Below are 18,521 nucleotides of genomic sequence, written 5' to 3'. Positions count from 1 at the left end.
GTATTTTAATTCTGCTTTTACCTGGAAAAACTGACCTGGCCTTCAAGCAAGCCCTGGAAATGAGAGGACTCAGAAGGCACAGGAAGCAAGGTTGGGAGCTCAGGCTTTGGCTCTCAGATCTTTCCAGGGAGTTGGTTAACAAAGCAGGACAGGACTGTGCATGACTGTGTACCCGAAGACTGAGGTCACCTCAGTGGGCTTGGATCCCTGGTTACTAAGGGGTTGCTTCTCGGGTCAGCCTCTAGAAGTGCTCCCTCCCACTGTGAGTCCCTTGGTGAGCGACCCCCAACTGCAAAGCATGGCTCCCAGATGTCCTGGAGGCCATCCAAGGTCCTGTTTTCTTCTAGGTGTTACTTGGGGAAAGAAGCCCCAGTAGCCCCGGAAGCTGCCAACCATTCTGTACTTTGTGCTAAGGAGAGCAACTGCTGGCATCTTTCTCCCAACTGTTTAAGAGAAATTGGCCAGACTAGGTTGGACAGAAACTAGTGGATGGAGGACAGGGTTCAGAGTACCCAGGAAGACATGGGCATTTTTGAAGAAGTTAGATTCGTTTAAAATTCTTCAGGATGTCATGTTTCGAACCTATTTCATGACGTAGACGGCCTGTACCCAGAGGTGCTGTTGGTCACATCAGTCCAAGAGCCCAGTGAAGAAGAGGAAACTCCTATCTCTCCCACGCCTCATCCCTGGGGTCCACAAACTCCGTCTCTCAGAACTTCCACTGACTGAGACTATAGTTTAGACTCGCAAAGAGCCTGCAGAGGGTAACCAGATTCAGCGGTTACCGCTCCTCTCTGAGTCTCTCCCTTGGCCACTGCCTGCTGCTTGGCTCCAGGAGGAACGCCCCAAAAGTTCCAGATTCAGCAGGAGTTGATCACCTGGAGAAAGGGTCCCTACTCCAGAAAGAAGTGTTCTAGCCCTGGGCCCCTTGCGTGCTTGCTTCCAGATGCATCCTTGTCCTGGTAGAGTGCAGCCAAAGCGGGACCCCCAGCTCTGCAGGAAACTCCTCTCAAACTTTAACCACAGGGAGTGCAGCCTTTCAGCCCTGCAGACACTACTGCGGCTGCCAGTCCTGGCTCCCTCCCCCGCACCCCGCAGGCTTAGCCCAGGTGATAGTGACCTCTACTTGCCCTCCTGTCCTAACCCGTCCCCTTTTGCCAATTAGGAAAGAAAAGATACAACCTGTCTTGGAGTTAAAACTGATTTGGGTGGTCTCCGCTTGTTTCTGAACCCAGTATCTCTCCACAGATACACAAAAGTGACCTCATTCTGCTAAGTGGAATTTACTTAATATTTGCGAAGTGTCGCTTTTACAGCAAACTTTTCTGCAACTACTTTGTGGACATCTTGAGGGAAGTCTTCTCATCACCCCCCTCCCCATATGCAAGATTGGAACCTTTAAATCTCTAGTGGAGGGGATTTAGCGTTACCGGTGTGTTCATTGAGATGATGAACTGTAATGGCTCAATAGTTCCTCTGAAACCATTATAGTCAATCAGGTCAAAATCCAGCTCGGAGGAGGAGGGGTTAAATTTCGGAGGTAGGCAATGCAGCTTATGTACAAGTCTGAGACCTTACGGTAGCCTCTGAAAATCTACAAGCTAGCCAGGATTCAGAGAACAGAAGCCCTTGGCTATGGTAGATGTTTATTGTGACAGCGACAGGCAAGTTACGATACCCAAACTGAAAGGGAAAGTGAACACCCTTTTCCCAGACTTTCCCCGCATCCTAAGTTCCGTGTGAACATGTAAGCATCTTCTAATTATTAAACGTCACAACAGGACATCTACGTGGGTATATACCTTTGTCTTTGTTTCTTTTTAAAGGAAACACGAATATTCACAAGAGATTGCACGAACTCTGACATTACTCTCTTCGGTAAAATGAAAAGATGATGACTTGTACAAAATATGGGCGAAGGGCATAGTAGAGCTTTTAAAACTGAGTGGTGAGAATAATTTTTGACACACAACCACCTGTGCTCTAGTGGAACTGAAATGTTCTTTCCTCCAAGGTGGGAAGTGAGCACATCAGAAAAGACCCAGTGTCTTACAAAGCAAGAGAAGATGGAGAAAAGTTGTTTCAGTGAGCTGTGTGCAGTTGGGATGGAACTCTGGATTAGAATCACCTACCACACCCGCAGCGCTGCATACTGGACCTGCAAGGGGCATCGAAGGGAGGAGTGATCGAGGTAATTAAACATTTCCAGACACTGGAGGGCTGTTACCTGCACAACGATTTCCGGCTTGGGGAGGGGGGGGGGCTCTGAAAACAACGTCTGGCTGCGAAATTTTTAAACCAAGTTCCCCGACGCAATCATGAAGAAAACGCTCCCCCTGCTGGCGAGGAAGCGACATCTCTCAGTTTCCTTTCCTAGAAAAGTCAAAAACTCAGCTATCCCTTTTTTTTTATTTTACCAGAGTGGTTTTCACGGAATTTCCCATTAGTCTTTTAAAATCATGTGCACTCTTACTCTTCTAGAAGAAGGGAGAATTCTTCCCCACCGGTTTGTGCTTTTTTGCATCAAATCAGACATTTCTGATTGTATTTATTTTAATAATCTGAAGTCTTTAGCATTTTCTGCCACCAGTGCCTTCTCATCTTGGGAACCACTATGAACAAGATCTGGGGGAAGATTTGTGGTTCTCAGGGATGGACTGGGGTGTGTATCTTCTGTCCAGGCAGCCTGAGGTGAGGCTACCTCTCTCTTACTCTCTCACCATGGCTCAGTACTCCCTGGAGCACATTATCCTCCTCACAGGTCTGTTTTGGACTCCGAGGAAGCATAGGAACTGGAAGAGAATCAGTTTCCGTGAACCATTTCCCTATATTCTCGAAGCTACTTGTGCTTTATTCTCTCCTATTTGCATCCCTTTTCATTGTTGAGTTCTCCAAAAGTGTTTTAATTGAACCCTCTCTTTTTCTTGTTATCCATACACAGGCTCTCTGACAGAGATCTGGACGCAGAAACCCTAAGATTCTCTATGAAAACAAGTCTCTAGACAGTCCCCAAGCTACAAAAGAAACATAAGGTCTAAAAGATCATGGTACTTTACTCCTTGGAGCAAATTATTGAGAAAGTCACACACACACACACACACACACACACACACACACACACACACACACACACACACACCACTACCAACAGAAACAACAACAGCAACACTGCAGAGCTGGACAAGCCCTGGAAAGGAAAAGATCAATGCTCTGCCCTGCTCCAGATCAAGAAGATTCCATCCTTCCTGGCATCTAGCCTTACCTTTTCGCCACTAAGGAGTAGAGTGTAGCCATGTCTTCCTCATCTTCAACTTTCAGGAAAGGGTGCCAAGGGATTTGACCTCAGCTAGATGATTCAGGACACTATCATATGTGCATCTCTTGCCTCAGTCACTCAAAACCTCAAAGTGCTTAATCTTGATGCTTCAACAATATTACCTATCCAGTGGAAGGGGGCCACGTGCCTGGGTCTCCTTTGTGTTTATGTCAGGGAGACCTCTGTAGGCCATGCTGCCATATTCCGGGAGGTGCCAGGCCACCAGAGTGGTGACCCAGGTCAAAGAGAAGCTGCTGCCCTCTGAAACTTGAAAATCATCCTCTCTGGTGCAGTGTTTTACGTATGGTGTTCCTCCATCAAGAAACTTGAACTTGAACACCAACTTTGGGTAGATGTGGGCATCAGGTTAGAACTGAGAACACTGAATAAAGAAAACTCAGCTCAGTATGTTAACCATCCACAAAGACCAAGCATCCCTTCTCTATGGTCTAAACTGGTATCAGAGTACCAGCTCCAAACAGCCACATTTCCTCTGATGACTCCAGGAAAATCCATTTGCTTATAGCAAACCCAGTTTCCTACAGAGAATCTTTTCACTAGAGAGCAAACCACTGCTCAAACACTTTGAGCAAATACAAAATATAAGAAAGATAATATGTTATTGTGTGTGTGTGTGTGTGTGTGTGTTATCCAAAAGGATGCGTTGTGCTCTTTTGGGTGTATTTAAGTATTAGTTTGCACTTGATAAATTAGCAATAAGGAAATGAGAATAAAACCTTAAAACTAACTATTGTAACTGGTATTTATAGATAAGAGAGCTACAGGAGTCTCAATTTCATTTTCTAGATAGTCAGACTGTAACACATGTCCTAGGGGATTTACATAAAGGAAAAGAGCCATGCCTTGTAATGGGAAGTGTTCATGTTAAGTTTCTGGTAGTCAGGGACAGTTGTAAAAGACCACGAGGCTCACAGGGATGACAGAAGAGCTCACGCTGCACTGGTGGCAAAGACTTACTGTTTGGGGGTGTCCGCAGCACAGGCTGTCTAACACAGGAGATGCCAGTCGTCAGTAGCTTGGCACCAAAGACATGAGCTAAGGATAAGTAGTGATGGGCTAACACCTGGCCATTGAGCCAAGAGCAGTTCAATGAGGTGAGAGTTCTGAGAGCTAATGTTAAAGACTTAGGAAGATGCTTCTCAAAATCTCCTGTGGCTAACTCACTTGGAGTTTGTCAGAATGCAATCACCAGGTCACATCTTCAGCACTTTGGATTCAAGCAGCCAGAAGTGGGCCCCAGAGTCTGCCCACCAAGCACACAAGCACAGCTTTGTCCACTAGCAAGCATCGATGTTCCTGGAATGGGTCCTCCACAGTCCTGCAGGCACACAGGTCTTCCCAAAGAATGTCCTGAGTATTGAAAAGTTAACTCCATTCAAAAGTACGGCTGTCTCTGGCAACATCTTATACCTCTTGCCAACTATCTTGTCACTATAAAAGAAAAAGGTTGAACATGAATTTCTTAAAAAGGTTTTTAAGTTCCTCACCTCGAAAACTCCACTGCCTACTAGTGGAAGAGTGTTTGTTTAGAGGCAGGTCACCCAGGTTTGTTTCTAGCCACATCCTAAGAAGGCTCTCTGGTGACCAACACGTAGGCTTTATCTGGATGCATAATTCTCTTAGGTCTTAGAGAAATACATATCTCTGTTCAAAATAGAATAGTCATTTTCCTAGGAGTAAGATAGCTCCCTTAGAATTCCAGAGAATCAGGAGACTAGCAGTAAATATAGTTGCCTAAGAGAAGATACATGTTTTCTGAGCAGAAAGTGTGTCCAGTTTGCAAGAGAAACTCTGATCTCTAAAATCATCCAAAAGGTATTTTGCCCCCCACACCCCTTTCATTGCAGCTTGCTGTGTATCCCCAGAAGCTGCATGGAAGAATTTCAGCCAGCGGAATGAGGAGCCATAGGTATGTCCATTCATGCTTCACAATTTAGACTTTCTCCAAGGTAGAAAGTTCTCCACACAGAGACAGTCTAGACAGCCAAATGGAAACATTAGGCTAGCTAATTACTCTTGTGTTAACAGGGGTCAGGATAGCAGGCACTAAACAAAAGATTGATTTCCTTTTAAAATGTTTGGGTTTTTTTTTTCATTTCTTTTGACAGTACTTTCCAATTTTGTTTTAATAAAATCCCAGTTTTCATGTCTATGATTCTACAAGTAGTATAAATTGTTCTATAACTTTTGTTTTAGTTAACTGTTGTATATATAGATAACAACAGCAGCAGTAGCAGCAGCAGCCGCAGCAGCAACAACAACAACAACAACAACAACACACACACACAGTAGTTATGGAACTGTTTATAAGAATGGCTTTGGTACAGCAGTCCAGGAACCCCAGTAAGACAGAAAACGCGCCTGTGAGCCCAGTCGCTAACACCAGCTGAGTGACTTTGGTCATGAAGCTTGGAGACAAGGTCCCTGGAGGAAACAGGTTTGCTCTGTGTGCTGCTTGCAGCAGGAGGTCACCCTTCTTACTGGCAAACAAGTGAGAACCAGGGCCCTGCTGTGGCTGTGGTGGAGCCCCAGTGGGCAGTAACGACACAGAACTATCACGGACTCTCTTCTCTATGGAGGTGGGCAGGCGCTCCACTCCCACATGAGCTTGGTGAGCAAGCAAATTAAGAAATCCAGCATGGTGGTTCTTCTCCCTTTGGATCTAAGAAGAAATAGTATACAGCTTTTCCTGAAGTTACATAGCTAGGAAAATCTGTAGTTAGGACTCAAACCAGATATGTTTGATACCAAAGCCAAGTTCCTAATGGCAACACCCTGGACTCATAGTGGTCTGTTAGGAACTTCAGCATTATCTGGAAAATGATAGGGATGCATAAGCATGGGTGCTGTCTCAGACCTACTTTTCCAGAATCTGAATGCTAATACAAGCGTTGAAGCCATAGGTAGGCGCACGGACATTACTGTACACATCGTTCCAATCCCTTGGCTCAGGCATTAGTCCTGCTTCATTGTCCATTTCTAGAGTATAATAGGAAGGAGAAATCAAGCAAAATACTAACACTTAGGAAAAAAACCAACACAGAGATTCTTGGAGAAGTATGTATCCTAAACCTGCTCACACTTCTACTTTGTCCTACAGTAAGTCAATGCCACGTGACCATCAACCTGACTGGCTCTCTCCCAAGGGGCCTCCCCCCATCCCTGGTACCTGGAATTCAGGCTGCTGGAGCAAAGAGTCCCTGAGAAAGACCAGAAACTTCTATGTGAGAAATGGTAGGCTTCTAAACTTGTAGGAGCCAGAGATGAGCCAGAGCCCAATGGGAATTGTGTAACGAGACCTGCTCCACACTCCCTCCGGCATCCTAGCATACTGGCTCATAGATTCTTGGTGGAGGCACCCACTTAACACAGTTACATGTAAGACATTGATGTCTGTGCATTGTTAAGACTATCATACTAATCTTGGCACAGTATCATTTTTAAATTTAAGAGGCATTGCTAATTAGCAGTGTTACGATTATGCAAAGGATTGATGCCTTGGAAATCATGTTTGTAAATGTGCTGTCTCTTGGATCCTCCAGATCTCTGTCAAACTCAAAGTGTTTATTATATCATTGCCAGTTGATGCTCTACCAACAAAAAGGAAGTCAGTTACAGTGAGTGCATTCCATCTCTTTCACCTCATATTTTTACAATCAAATGTAGAAGGTGCCTAAACTGGGGCAAAGAACTGAGAGCCTTGCTATGAAAAGCATCTGAGGGTATTGTGGTCTGGGTAGGGTCCAGAAGGCATTGTCTCTCTTTCCCTGGGTGTATCTTCTCATCTAAGAGCCTGGTGTATTCAGCTGCATCTCTCTAACCATCCTTCTTATTTGGAGTTTGAGGGAGGTGGGGATGGCAGCCATCAACACATCAGGGGATTGCGCATTTTAAGAGGCGTATCTGGAAAGAATCATGTTTAAGCAGAGAAATGGTAGAATTCCCACTATTAAAACTCTGTATATAAAATGCTGGGGGGAGACTTACACTTATCATCTTTGACATTCCCATTTCAAAGTTGAGAATTTTGATGCCCAAAATATGACTCATCCAGCAACAAAGCTGCAACTGGAAACCAGCTTTCCCTGGAATTGGTTGATTGGTCTTTGAATTCACTATACACTCCCCAGTTTTGTGATTTAAATCTTGAAGGGAGGGCTGGCTCACCAATGGCCTCTGTTTACTCTGTTTGAATAGGACAAGACCACATTCTGCAATGATGCTTCTGGTGAGGAGCTCCTTGTAGGCACACAAAGATGCACAGATGCAAGTATGCCTGCGCCTGGGGGTTGGATGATTGCTGTTCATTGTAGCAGCTTTATGAAAACATTAAATGTCATTACTTATTTCTTCATGTCCAAAATGTATACTTCAACATTTTTCTTCTGTAGACAAGTGTCGCTTTTACTGCAATCTTCAGGCCAGATGTTCTTGGTATAAGTGGTAACAGCTGCCATGCTGGCAAGAGTGTGGCTTCAGCCAAGTCACTTACCAAAAGGGCCCCAGAGCTGTCTGTTCAAGAACACTGACATGGCAGAAGAAACCCATACCTGGCCCTCCCAAGCTTCTTGGGAAACCTTGTGAAGTCTGGTATAGGGGGTTTGGGGAGGGCATGCTGCCAAACCCAGGCCTGTGTTTCCTTCTTCCTTGGTGATGAGCTGGGGATGCAGGCCAGGGAGAGCCAACTCCTTCCCTTCAGGCTTCGTTCAAAGCATTTGTAGTGCCATCACCCATTACCCACATCCTCATTTGTCTGGAGACCAAGTCGCTGCCCTTGCATTCTGTCACACTCAACGCAGCCTCCTATGATCTCAAGTTGACATTGTATTGTTTTTGAATTTTACTCAACTCAAAGCCGCCTGGTAGCATTTATCTTCTCAGCTCCCTTGGGCCTTGAAGAATTCCTCAGTAAGGTCCTATCTCAGTGTCAGCATTTCCAGAAAATACAAGTACATTTTGCTTCCATCGCCAGCTAAACCCAGAGACTTGATTCAGCCAAAAAGTAATTTTGCCTTTGCAGTTTTTTGGAATGGCCCATTATCCAAAAATTGTCACCTTGTCAAGAAAGGTTGACTTTATAAGACACCAAAAGTCATGGAAGAGCAAACAGACACAAACACACCCTTCACATCAAACAATGGAGCTGTGGGTTGCTATAGCAAGATGCTTCCTCCAAGAGATGGCGAGTTCATTCAGACTAAGTCCTGGTTCCATCCCATGGGAGTGAAGTCATTTCCAACAGGAATAAATCACTAGGTGCTGAATCTGGCTGCATGGAAACAAAGGATGGATGTCTTCCTAGACCTAAGTGTTCACTTCAGGAGGCCACTACTCAGCAGCAGTCACTAGCCCTGGACTTCCAGGGTTAGCCCAGATATAGTCACTCTGTCCAGAGTCTCCTCACAGGGAGGAAGCAACGTCCTCCCTGTAGACCAACACATGGCAGAAAACATTGGGTTTTGAGACCATGTAGGACAGTTTCTCATCCTGACTTTGTCTTTTTCTGCTGCTCAGTCTTGGACAAGCTGCTTATCCACTTGAAACTTCCATTTCCCATCTGTAAAATGGGAAGTGCACATGTTCTATGGTTTTGTGACTGATGTGCTGGCATTTGTAGCCTCTGGCATAAAGAGATTAACTGCCTCTTCCAATGCCAGTTTCTTCACATCTTCAACCAGTGTTTAGGGAAGAATCCATTCTCAAATTCAGGACTGTTTTTAAGGCCGATACTATTAGATAGACAGATAGGTAGATAGACTGATTGATAGATGATAGATAGATAGATAGATAGATAGATAGATAGATAGATAGATAGATAGATAGATAGACAGACAGACAGATCTTAATATTGTACACACATATATACACACACCAATGCTGATCAGTTATGCTCTCTGGTAACTGGAGTCCTGGAAACTCCTAGACATGCAGGAGGGGGGCATGAGGAGGAGACTAGAAGGCAGTTTGCTCCCATTTCTGTCCAGGTTGCTATAGCAATGGGCCTTTACCCAACATCACCAACATGCTCCAGTCTGCAACTTCTTTGCCCCATTACGTTACTGTCACTTAGTGGTCAATGCCTAGTCCCAGACACTCTAGACTTCTTACTCTGAGTGCTGGAAGCCTCCTCTCTCAAGGCTCAGTCTAATGCTTTCTGCAGTATCTACCTTCTGAGCTTTTAGGCTCTGATAACACCAAGCCACACCGTTGGTTCCTCACTCTGACATTGGTGCCCTCCATGCCCCTCTCCCAGTGCTACAACTCTATCATCTGAACAAGCCAATTTGTAGATCAATTTCTCTCTGTTGAGATGCCCAGTGTGGCTTGTTTCCTGGCAATATCCTGACTGTCACAGGGACTGTATGTCCCAGTTTGCTGTGATTGTCCTCATTCACCCTTGTTTTCCTGGCATCTTGTCTAATTTAGCATTTGTCCCAGACAAAACTGTCCTGATTTTGATGATCAATTGTAAAGCCACTCGAGGTGTATTGTTCCCAATCAATAGGCTATGGAAGCTGAACTTTATGTGCCTGCGCATAGTAGGCTTCTTTTTACATATTTTAAATTAGCTGTTGTCATAGAACATAATGGGTGTCACTGTGACATTTTCATACACGTGTTCAATTGTATTGTTTTCTTTTATAAATTTTAGTCTTCACTGAGTAATTCCATTATAAATGGGCACTGGGCTTCCGAAAGACTTTTCCAAAGACACCGAACACAGTCCCCCCATGCTCCTGGACCCTCTCCATTCTCCCCTATTCTGTCTCTTCTCTGCTCTTCCAGACAGTTTTATTTCTACTTTCATGTCATATATATAATTACATACATATATCTGACATATATGTATATAAAATATTTTATATATATAGTCTAGAAACCACATATGAAAGAACACATACAATATTTGTCTTACTGAGACTGGTTTAATTTACTTAATGTAATTATCTCCAGTTGCATCCACTTTTCAGTAAATGATATGGCTCCAGTTTTCTTTATGGCTGGAGAATTTTCTGTTGTATATAAAAGTTATGTTTTCTTTCTCCATTCTCTGTTGTTGGACATCTAGGTTGGTTCCACATGTAGCTGTTACAAATGGTGCTGCATTGACCTTTGATGTGCAAGAGACTAGGTTTCTTGTTGTAATTTTCTATAGTTCCTCTTGGATTCAGAGCCACAGTTGTTTTCTCTCCTTTTTTGAAGGGCAGGTCATTGACAGTGGCTTGCTGCTGGGGTTGCAGGAACATCGCCTATCACATCTTCCTCATAATTTTTCAGTCAGTCATTAGGTGACTACCGCATTCATGTTCCTGTCCCAGATGGACCTTTGAGGGAAATACATCTTCAATCTAGATTATATCGTGTACAAAGACTCCAGTTTTTATTTCGGGCATTTTTATAATACTTTAAAATATGTAAAAAGGTAATTTCATACGTGGGTTAGTCTTAGTTCCTGTACAATCTGAAAGTGACTGGAGTCCATACCCTCACTGAGCCATTGATCAAAGAGTTCTCTTTGACTGACAGAATACTCTGTGCTTTTCTTAGTTTCTCACACTGTGCCATCTTCTGCTCAGGCATCACTTGCCTCTGTCACAAGCTGGCTTCCACCCCTCACGTCCAAGGAGACTGGGTATTTCCCCAGCTCATTTTGACACCTGTCACTTATTAGGGTCTTCAAAAGAAGGTTTATATTACAGTCCCTTTGAAGGCAGCCTGAATTCGCCTATTTGATAGTGTCCTTGCTAGACACTATCAAATGATGCATGCCTCTCAGAATACATCAATGTTCTTTTTCACTCACGTTTCCATGCTGCATGGAGTTCACGCCCATGCCCTCCTCTTCCCTTCCTTACCACCCAAGCTCACTCAAGCAGAGACATTTTCTACTTCTTTACATTGTTCATGCTGTTTTCTCATCTTGGAGTTCACTTCTCCCTGTTGACCCTAAGTGTTCCTCTACATCATCCTTCTTATGCCTCTTTTAAGATACAAGGCTGAGGCAAGTACCCTTCTTTTGTACCACTATTGTCCTCTGTCACAAACCCTATCATTGCCCTTGTCAAATTATGCTGAGACCATCCCTTATGCGGCCATCCTTTCTAGTGGGCTTCTCCTAAGCACCAAGGATAAATAATGTGTCTCGTGTGCCTCAGTACTCACTGTACCTTGCACAATGCCTGCCACAGCAGAAGCCCTTGATAAATGTTTGTTGATCTAAACTTAATATGTTTGTGCTGAATGACTGAGTGACATTCCGTGAGCTGCCATTTTTTTCTCCCCTGAACACATATTTATCTCCTTCTTCCCCTGCCAAAACCCCAAAGATTGCTTCACTGTGCTGTATAATCTTACTGTCAGGTCTCTGACACACAAAGCACATGTAATCATTCCATTATGAGGCCTGGCACTAAGTTTCAGCCAAGTGTACAGATTTATTAGACCTTGTACCAGGAAACCAGGGAGGCAGGGGTTTAGAAGGATTTCCCAAAGGGGTGGAAATGCTCCTTGACATCAAGGCAATTCTTAGCTCCACTGGGATCCTCAGCTATTCTTACAGATTGTATTGCTCCATCCCTTTTGAATGTGAGCAGGCCACAGCTGTGCTCTGATAGGGAGTAAGCAGTCTACTCTTCCCCCATTTGTGAATATACACAAAACAACAAGAATGCAGTGTACCATGGACTTGCCCTTTAGGGGCAAAGACAAGACAAAGAGATGGTTAGAACATCTGTTCACTTGAAAGTACATGGTTTGCTTGGAGTCGTTTCCTAATTTGGCATGTTTGTGAGTTCCTCTATGAGGAAAGGTGAGGTATAGGGGGCAGATCATGTATACTTATTTACCATGCATTCCAAAATCCTTCAAGGATTTGATTCTCCCTGTTGTCTAGGGAATGTGTCCTGTCTAAAATCCTGTCTAAACCCAAATCCCGCCTAAACCTTCAGGCTCAACTAATCCTACCTCCTCTAAAAAGCTTCACCAGACATTTCAATTTCTAAGCCTTTGTCTTGACATTCTGAAAACAAATGATGGCTATATTCCTTGCTTTCCTCATTGCTGTAATAAAATACCCAACAAAAGTACAAAGGCAACTTTAAGGAGGATAAGTTTATTGCAACTCAACTTTAGGGTATGTCCCATTGTAATAAAAAAAAAAGTACATGGGAAAGTGTGAATCTATTAGTAGTAACAGACACATCAGGCAGATGATCCCATCAGGAAGCAAATAGGTCAGTCCACGGTGGCACTCAGCTTACCTTATTTTCCCTCTCGCTCAGTGTGGGAACCTAGCCCATGGGATGGCACCAATCACATTTAGTGTGATTTGGTTAAACTTCTCTGGGAACACCCTCCCAGACAACCCCAGAGACATGTGTCCTAGGTCTTGTCTATATCTAGACAAGTTGAGAATGAAGATTAGATTCAACAGTGCCCATTGTAGCATCCCATTGTCTTGCCTTAAAGGGATAGGTCAGTGTGGAAAACCATCAGCTGTGATTTGAAAGTTCACATACTTTACTCAGGCTTTTTGTGACATTTGCTAAATAATTTTCAGTTAATGGATTTTTCTCCTTTCTCTTCTTTTTCTTCTCCCCTTTCTTCTCCTCTTATGCATGTCTCTCCCACTATTATATTGTACAAAATACTGCTCTAATGCTTCATGTCAAATTTTATGGGAAAGATCAAATGACATATATGGGAAAATACTGTGAGGACTATAAAGCAGATCTTAGCAAAGGTCTTGGTTAGACAGAAAGCTGTGTAGAACAGAAAGCCTTATTCCATCGCCTCTGCCTGCCTTCAAGATGTGGTGGCAGCAGAAGGCAGGGAGCAGCTACTAAAACATTAAGAGATTTGGGAAGAACAAACTCCCGAGATAGAAATTAAATTTTAATTAAATGAGTAGTTATTGCAATTGCCTGAATACAAAGGAAGAGTAAGTGGGAATGACTAAACTCTAGGTATAATCAGAACATTTGTTCATTACAATTCAATTTACAGTTAACAATTAGTATGAATATCAGATACCATGTATTTTAGACCGAATTATACTGCCCCACCTGGGGATCCATCCCATATGCAGTCACCAAACCTGGAGGCTATTGCAGATGGCAGAAAGTGCTTGCTGACAGGAGCCTGATATGGCTGTCTCCTGAGAGACTCTGCCAGAGCCTGACAAATACAGAGGCATATGCTTGCAGCCAACCATTGGACTGAATGTAGGGTCCCTGATGGAGGAGTTGGAGAAGGGATTGAAGGAGCTGAGGGAGTTTGCAGCCCCATGGGGGAACAACAGTGTCAACAAACCAGATCCCTGGAGCTCCCTGGGACTGGACAACCAACCAAAGAGTACACATGGAGAGACCCAAGGATCCAGCTGCATATGTAACAGAGGATGACCTTGTTGGACATCAGTGGGAGGAGAGGCCTCTGGGCCTATGGGGGTTGATGCCCTAGGGTAGAGGAGTGGATGGGTGGGTGGGGGAGCACCTTCACTCAGGCGGGGGGGGGGGGGATGGGATTGGGGGTTTCTGAAGGGGAGTCCTGAGAAGGAGAAAACATTTGAAATATAAATAACGAAAATATCCAATAAAAAAGAAACTTGGAGAAACAAACAAACAAAACCCCCAAAAGACAACCAAATTAACAAACAAACAAAAGAATTCTATCCTGATCAGTTAAGTCCATTACCTCTTCCTACTTTCTAGGGCCAAATTATCCTTCGGGAGAGAGTTAAGCTTTCTAGAAAACCCCTACATCCGCTTTGCACAGCAGCCAGGTAGCACAGCATGGAAGGACCAGAGGAGCTACTGGGATATGAATATGTTTTCAGCCCTCACAAATGGAAGTATGTAAATAGAGGAAGAGGTGGCATCTAGAGAACGGAAGTGTGTAAACGAAAGAAGAGGTGGCATCTAGGGAACTAGAAGCTCTTCTATGGAAAATGCTTTCAAAGCTTATAGCTCTAACAGGAAATACCTTCTGTTGAAGCTGTTTTCAAAATCTCAAAAAGAACTGCAGGACTAGTAATAGCAAGTATAAGGATGAAATAAAATTACCAAAACTATAAATAAAATATGAAAAAATTAGTCAGTTATGTTCAGAAAAAGACAAAGTTACTTTTCTTTGAATAAAAAGTTTTTTTATCAAAGAATGTGCATCTGGGAGTGTAGGGGGATGTAAGGAGCCGCCTTCACATTTGCCATTACAAGATGGCGCTGATGGCACTGACACCCGTGTTCTAAGTAGTAAACAAGCAAGCTGCGCATGTGCCGGGGTAGCTTTCCACACCATGTGCTCTGCCTTTCCCGTGACGACAACTCTGGCTGATGGGCTGTAGCCAATCAGGGAGTGACACGTCCGAGGCGGAGGACAGTCCTCCATAAAAGGGAGGGGGCTCCGCCATATCTCGCTCTCTCTGGCTCTCTTCTCCACTGGCTCCTGATGGGGTAAGCAATAAAGCTTGTGCTGCAGAAGATTCCGGTTGCCCTGAGCGTGTTCTTACCAGGGGGACACAAAAGCGGCGGGCAATAGGGGGAAGTCTGTTATGGAGATGTATCAGGTGATTAATGATTTAAATAGTATTTTTTCCTGTCTTGTGATGTATATGATATTTGCCATCTTTGAATATTATGTACTTTTTGTATGTTTTCCCCCCTCAATCTTAATTCATAGCTAATTTTGTTTGCAATTTTGAGTAATGTTTATTTTGTTATTTTGTTTTGTATTTGTAAAGAAGACTTTACAAATAAGTCCTTCTAAACTTGGTGTTTATCCTGGGATTAATCTATCATGCAACAACCCATTTCTTCGTAAACGGCTGCACTCTTGATTCGTGTGTAAATGCAGTGATGGGGCTTATGACCAGAAGCAGAGTCATTGGCATTTGAGGAGGAATGATGCTTGAGGTCTTGAGGGACCCAGATTGCTCCCTGGTAGATGCCTGTCTCCTCTAAAGAATCTGATGATGCAAATATAAGCAGCCTGATATGTTGGCAGCTTGTGTGCATGAGAATTGGGGCTGCCCACCTCTGTATGCTCCTTCTTCATCCATTTGTGCTTATAACAAAATAGCACGGAGAAGTACTTTATAAACAATAGAAACGTATTTCTCACAGTTACGGGAAGTCCAGAATGAAGAAGGTACTGACAAAATTTGTGTTTGGGGAAAGTCTGCTTTCTCTGCAAAGTGATCAGGGCTGTATCTTTTGGAAGGGCCAAACATTATGTCCTCAAAATAGTGGAAGTAACAGGAAGCAAAAAATGTGCTTTTCTGGTTCCTTCTAGGCCTTTTATAAGAGGAGTTCTCATGACATAATTAGCCTCTAAAAGCCCTTCATCTTAATACCATTGCATTAAGTTTCAACCTGAAATTTGGAGGGGACACAAATATTCAAACCACAGTATTGTGCTTCATGAGGTTTGGGGTGACATGCTTCAAGTAAGGTTCAGAATGTAAGGAGAAGCCCAGGACTGGTGTGTGGACAGTATATGACCTCAAGGGGACAGAAGAAGTGAGGGGGAAGCTTGTCACAACTAGACAGAGGGAACCTTTTGAACAGCTCCAAACCACCTCCAGATGGCTTGGAAGTGGCTATAAGCTGCACTTAGTGGAACCTGAGATCTTGCCTGATGCCAAGCATGGGCTTACAGTGTGGAAGAATGGTTACATCCTCTAACCCTTAAAAGCTGGACCTAGGAAGTACCACTTAAGAAACGTTTGTGGGAGTTATTATACAAGGTTGGGAAGGTTCAGTCCATAACAATACTGGGTGCCTGTTTACAAACACAGATGCTTTTATGTCTAACACATTTCATTTTTAAATTTTTGGACAAGTGCTAAAAATATGCTTTGGGCATTGATTAATGAAAGACAAAGATTTTAGATTTAGACCATGTTTGTTTGGGTTTTTTTTGTTTTGTTTTGTTTTGGTTTTTTTTTTTGAGAGAAACAGAACACATCTTCTCATAATAAGGGGGTGACTCACACAAATTAAAGAGCCTGGAAACTCCCAAGACCTGCAGTCACCAAGCTGGAGTTCCAGGAAACTAAGGCTGCCATTTAAGTCCAAATTCAAAAGCTTCAAATGAAGAAAACCTAAGATGCTGTTCTTACCCCCAAGCCACAGGCCACTCTTAGCCTCATTGCCTTCTGCTATGACTTGTCCTTCTACTTGTTGTTTGCATGGTTTCTTGGTTGCACCTTAAATTCATAAATAAACTTGAAGTTCTCAAGGACAAGAAATGCACCTCTCATATATACCATTGACCAAAGGCTGAGCTTATAAAACCCTACGTAATTTACAGTCAAGCCCTGAAGTTTTGTTGTGTTCTATACAGAAAAACAGCCTCCTCCTGTAGAGGAGATCTAAAATGTTTAACAACCCTCAAAACAATTAGTTTCTACAGTGAGGAAAAATATAGATAAATACACAAATTCATGACTGACAGTAATTAATATCATAATTGGTGTCTGGCAGTATCTTCCTTATAGAATTTCTTTCAAGAAAGTACTTTTTTGTCACTAGTAATGTTTTATGTAGACAAATGAAATATACCAGTTTTAAAAATATCATAATCAATCTTGTATCCCAGGTTTCTTAGAGACCAGTAACCCCAGGAGAGCATGCAGGCCTCAGAAGCAACAAAGCTTCTAGGACAGGGGCACTTTGGCCCTTCATCCTCAGCCAGGAGGCAGAATTGAGACCCAGACCTCTGCACACCTTCCGAGCCAGAGGAGAGCTTGCCTGTAGAGAGTGCTCTGACCACTGGGAATCAGGACAGAGTTGGACTCCCAGGAGTGCTGACAGAGGTTAACAGAATAGCAGGAGGAACAACCTCCAGCCAGAGAAAGCTAGAACATCTAACACCAGAGATTTCAAGATGGCAAAAGAAACCAAGACCACTTGGCATCATCGGAACCCAGTACGCCCAACACAGTGAGTCCTGGATACCCAACACACCCAAAAGGCAAGATTCAGATTTAAAATTATAGCTCATGATGCTGGTAGAGGATTTTAAGAAGGGCATTAATAACTCACTTAAAGAAATACAGGAGAAAACTGCTAAACAGGTAGAAGCCCTCAAAAAAGAAGCACAAAAATCCCTCAAAGAATTACAAGAAAACACAACCAAACAGATGATGGAATTGAACAAAACCATCCAAGATCTAAAAATGGAAGTAGAAACAATATAGAAATCCATAGGGAGACAACTCTGGAGATAGAAATCCTAAGGAAGAAATCAGGAACCATCAGCAACAGAATACAAGAAAGAGATGGAAGAGAGAATCTCAGGTGCAGAAGATTCCATAGAAAACATGGACACAACAATTAAAGAAAATGCAAAAAGATCCTAACTCAAAACATCCAGGAAATCCAGGACACAATGAGAAGACCTACGGATAATAGGTATAGACGAGAATGAAGATTTTCAACTTAAAGGGCCAGCAAATATCTTCAACAAAATTATAGAAGAACTTCCCTAACCTAAAGAAAGAGTTGCCCATGAACATACAAGAAGCCTACAGAACTCCAAATAGACTGGACCAGAAAAGAAATTCCTTCTGACACATAATAATCAGAACAACAAATGCACTAGATAAGGATAGAATATTAAAAGCAGTAAGGGAAAAATGTCAAGTAACATATAAAGGCAGACCTATAAGAATTACACCAGATTTTCACCAGAGATTATGAAAACCAGAAGATCCTGTACAGATGTTATACAGACCCTAAGAGAACACAAATGCCAGCTCAGGCTACTATACCCAGCAAAACTCTCAATTACCATAGATGGAGAAACTAAAGTATTCCATGACAAAACCAAATTTACACAATCTCTTTCCACAAATCCAGCCCTTCAAAGGATAATAAAGGGAAACCTTCCTTTATTATCTGGGAGGGAAATTATGCACTAGAAAAAGCAAGAAAGCAATCCTTAAACAAACGTAAAAGAAGATAGATGCAAGAACAGAATCCCAACTCTAACAACAAAAATAACAGGAAACAACAATTACTTTTCCTTAATACAAAGAACTCAAGAAGCTGGACTCCAGAAAATCAAATAACCCTATTAAAAAATGGGATACATCTTCTGGATATATGCCCAGGAGAGGTATTGCTGGATCCTCCAGTAGTACTATGTCCAATTTTCTGAGGAACCGCCAGATTGATTCCCA

Source organism: Mus caroli, unplaced genomic scaffold (assembly GCF_978045245.1).
Source record: "Mus caroli unplaced genomic scaffold, Mus_caroli_1 scaffold_14, whole genome shotgun sequence".
NCBI lineage: Eukaryota > Metazoa > Chordata > Mammalia > Rodentia > Muridae > Mus > Mus caroli.
This window is presented reverse-complemented; position numbering follows the sequence as displayed.